Source organism: Schistocerca piceifrons, chromosome 10, assembly GCF_021461385.2.
Source record: "Schistocerca piceifrons isolate TAMUIC-IGC-003096 chromosome 10, iqSchPice1.1, whole genome shotgun sequence".
NCBI classification, from domain to species: domain Eukaryota; kingdom Metazoa; phylum Arthropoda; class Insecta; order Orthoptera; family Acrididae; genus Schistocerca; species Schistocerca piceifrons.
Window position 1 is genome coordinate 84,817,566 of NC_060147.1, and position 4,607 is coordinate 84,822,172.

A 4,607-nucleotide genomic window follows, 5' to 3' on the forward strand; every position below is an offset into this window, starting at 1 on the left:
CCGTTAAAGCAGGCTCAAACATGGTAATTGGATGTCTCTATAGGCCCCCTGGTTCAGCAGCTGTTGTGGCAGAGCACCTGAAGGAAAATTTGGAAAATATTTCGAGTAGATTTCCCCACCATGTTATAGTTCTGGGTGGAGATATTAATTTGCCGGACATAGACTGGGAGACTCAAACGTTTATAACGGGTGGCAGGGACAAAGAATCCAGTGAAATTTTTTTAATTGCATTGTCTGAAAACTACCTTGAGCAGTTAAACAGAGAACCGACTTGTGGCCATAACATATTCGACCTTCTGGTGACAAACAGACCTGAACTATTTGAAACAGTTAACGCAGAACACGGAATCAGCGATCATAAAGCGGTTACTGCATCGTTGGTTTCAGCCGTAAACAGAAATATTAAAAAAGGTAGGAAGATTTTTCTGTTTAGCAAAAGTGACAAAAAGCAGATTTCAGAGTACTTGACGGCTCAACACACAAGTTTTATCTCAAGTACAGATAGTGTTAAGGATCAGTGGACAAAGTTCAAACCCTTCGTACAACATGCATTATATGCGTATGTGCCAAGCAAGATCGTAAGAGATGGAAAAGAGCCACCGTGGTACAACAACCGAGTTAGAAAACTGCTACGGAAGCAAAGGGAACTTCACAGCAAACATAAACATAGCCAAGACCTTGCAAACAAACAAAAATTACACTAAGCGAAATGTAGTGTGAGGAGGGCTACGCGAGAGGCGTTCAACGAATTCGAAAGTAAAGTTATATGTACTGACTTGGCAGAAAATCCTAAGAACTTTTGGTCTTATGTCAAAGCGGTAGGTGGATCAAAACAAAATGTCCTGACACTCTGTGGCCAAAACGCTACTGAAACAGATGATGACAGACTCAAGGCCCAAATACTAAATGCTTTTTTCCAAAGCCTTTTCACAGAGGAAGACTGCATTGTAGTTCCTTCTCTAGATTGTCGCACAGATGACAAAACGGTAGATATCGGAATATATGACAGAGCGACAGAAAAACAATTAAAATCGATCAAAAGTGGAACTGCCGCTGGACCTAATGGGATACCAGTTCGATTTTACACAGAGTACGCGAATGAATTTACCCCCCTCCTTGCAGCGGTGTACCGTAGGTCTCTAGAAGAGCGTAGCGTTCCAAAAGATTGGAAAAGGGCACAGGTCATCCCCGTTTTCAAGAAGGGACGTCTAACACATGTGCAGAACTATAGACCTATAACGTCGATCAGTTGTAGAATTTTGGAACACGTATTATGTTCGAGTATAATGACTTTTCTGGAGACTGGAAGTTTACTCTGTAGGAATCACCATGGGTTTCGAAAAAGACGATCGTCTGAAACCCAGCTCGCGCTATTCGTCCACGAGACTCAGAGGGCCATAGACACGGGTTCCCAGGTAGATGCCGTGTTTCTTGACTTCCGCAAGGCGTTCGATACAGTTCCCCACAGTCTTTTAACGAACAAAGTAAGAGCATATCGACTATCAGACCAATTGTGTGACTGGATTGAAGAGTTCCTAGATAACAGAACGCAGCATGTCACACTCAATGGAGAGAAGTCTTCCGAAGAAAGAGTGATTTCAGGTGTGCCGCAGGGGAGTGTCGTGGGACCGTTGCTGTCCACAATATATATAAATGACCTCCTGGATAACATCGGAAGTTCACTGAGGCTTTTTGCAGATGATGCTGTAGTATATCGAGAGGTTGTAACAATGGAAAATTGTACCGAAATGCAGGAGGATCTGCAACGAATTGACGCATGGCGCAGGGAATGGCCATTGAATCTCAATGTAGACAAGTGTAATGTGCTGCGAATACAAAGAAAGAAAACCGAGCGAGGTGGTGCAGTGGTTAGCACACTGGACTCTCATTCGGGAGGACGACGGTTCAATCCCGTCTCCGGCCATCCTGATTTAGGTTTCCCGTGATTTCCCTAAATCGCTTCAGGCAAATGCCGGGATGGTTCCTGGGAAAGGGCACGGCCGATTTGCTTCCCCATCCTTTCCTCACCCGTCTCTAATGACCTCGTTGTCGACGGGACGTTAAACACTAACCTCCTCCTCCTCCTACAAAGAAAGAAAAATCCTTTATCATTTAGCTACAATAAAGCAGGTTAGCAACTGGAAGCAGTTAATTCCATAAATTATCTGGGAGTAGGCATTAGGAGTGATTTAAAATGGAATGACCAGATAAAATTAATTGTCGGTAAAGCAGATGCCAGACTGAGATTCATTGGAAGAATCCTGGGGAAATGCAGTCCGGAACCAAAGGAAGTACGTTACAGTACACTTGTTCGCCAACTGCTCACCGTTGTGGGATCCGTACCAGATAGGGTTGATAGAAGAGATAGAGAAGATCCAACGGAGAGCAGCGCGCTTCGTTACAGGATCATTTAGTAATCGCGAAAGCGTTACGGAGATGATAGATAAACTCCAGAGAAAGACTCTGCAGGAGAGACGCTCAGTAGCTCGGTACGGGTTTTTGTTGAAGTTTCGAGAACGTACCTTCACCGAGGAGTCAAGTAGTATATTGTCCCCTCCTACGTATATCTCGCGAAGAGACCAAGAGGATAAAATCAGAGAGATTGGAACCCACACGGAGGCATACCGACAATCTTTCTTTCCACGAACAATACGAGACTGGAATATAAGGGAGAACCGATAGAGGTACTGAAGGTACCCTCCGCCACACACCGTCGGGTGGCTTGCGGAGAATGGATGTAGATGTAGATGACTAGTTGTAACATTACTGAAAATGCTATTTTCTCCTTCAGCTCGTGCAACTACACTAAAACAAACCAGACGATATGACTTTAGCTTAGATTTGAAACTTGCTTTGCTACCTGTAAGACATTAAAACAAATCTTAACTCCACCCGAACAGGCCACGAAGGCCCAACGGTACTGCCCGGCCGCCGTGTCATCCTCAGCCCACAGGCGTTACTGGATGCAGATATGGAGGGGCTGTGGTCAGCACACCGCTCTCCCGGCCCTATGCCAGTTTACGAGACTGGAGCCGCTACTTCTCGATCAATTAGCTCCTCAGTTTGCCTCACAAGGGCTGAGTGCACCCCGCTTGCTAACAGCGCTTGGCAGACCGGATGGTCACCCATCCAAGTGCTAGCCCAGCCCGACAGCGCTTAACGTTGGTGATCTGACGGGAACCGGTGTTACTACTGCGGCAAGAGCGTTGGCCGGACGTTTTATAATACGACGAAACATTTTTGTAGATGCGTACTGAGCCATTGACAGCTTCAATAGTGGGTAATAAAGGTCATTTTTTCTTCCAGTCGTCTAGATATGGACATCGGTATTCTTCTTTAATTTTGATGGATTATTTATGACGAGCTTTATTAACTCTGGGACTTCGTTCTTCTAATCTAGCATTCCACCCGTGTATCTTGTCTCTATATGTTTGTGTCTTCAGTTTCTATTGGATCAACAAGTGCTTTTTCTAGGTCAAGTTTGACGTGTGATTTGACCTCTTGTAAGTACACTATATGATCAAAAGTATCCGGACACCCCAAAAACATAAGTTTTTCATATTATATGCATTGTGCTGCCACCTGCTGCCAGGTACTACATATCAGCGACCTCAGTAGTGATCAGACATTGTTGTTGTCGAAATCAGGATCACTTTGGATAATGGGGCTGAAATCATCTCCCAAAACCTTCACGTACCGTTCGGTAGTGACCATGCCATAAAGGAATATCGCACCGATTACTCCGTGACTGGACATTGCGCACAACAACGTCACCTGTTGGGGCTGAAGAAACTTCTCGATCGCGAAATGCAGGTTCTCAGTCCCAATTTTGCTTATTGACGAACCCATCCAAATGAATGTGGACTTCGTGGCGGATGCGCATACTAATTCCCAACATGCCCCGCAGCCAACCGTTCGGTTTGAACGTCCTAACGCAAAATGTTCAGAAGTTATGACCATTTTATTTCATATAGTTCAACTATTTTCTCCTTGTATATTCCACTCTCAATATCACACGGGAAAAAACGAACACCTAAAATTTTCCATATGAGGGGGTAAGTACTCTTTATTTTATTACAATGGTTATTTCTCTCAGTGTAGGTGGGAGTCAACAAAATCTTTTCACAATCGGCAGAGAAATGTGGTGACAGAAATTTGGTGAAAAAATCTGGCTGCGACGAAAAACGCCTTTGTTTTAGTGATTGCCATCCCATCTCGATTATTGTATCTCCATCAATCCAATGTGGTATGGATCCCATAACGCACGATAGTACTCTATTAGAGGACGGACAAACCTTGTACAGACAGTCTGTTTGGTAGATTTGTTGCATCTTCCAAGTGTTGTGCCAATAAAAGGCAGTCTCTGATTGGTCTTCCCAAATCATCATCGATGTAATCAAATGGTTCAAATGGCTCTGAGCACTATGGGACTCAACTGCTGAGGTTATTAGTCCCCTAGAACTTAGAACTAGTTAAACCTAACTAACCTAAGGACATCACAAACATCCATGCCCGAGGCAGGATTCGAACCTGCGACCGTAGCGGTCTTGCGGTTCCAGACTGCAGCGCCTTTAACCGCACGGCCAATTCGACCGGCTCGATGTAAT

At 44.6% G+C, this 4,607-nt stretch overlaps 1 non-coding gene across 1 annotated transcript; it reads left to right on the top strand.

Annotated features, from left to right (window-relative positions):
* Positions 1-1,851: 1,851 nt before the first annotated feature.
* Positions 1,852-1,924, top strand: Trnae-cuc. Its single transcript has one exon. It is a non-coding gene; the product is annotated as a tRNA-Glu (tRNA).
* Positions 1,925-4,607: the final 2,683 nt, after the last annotated feature.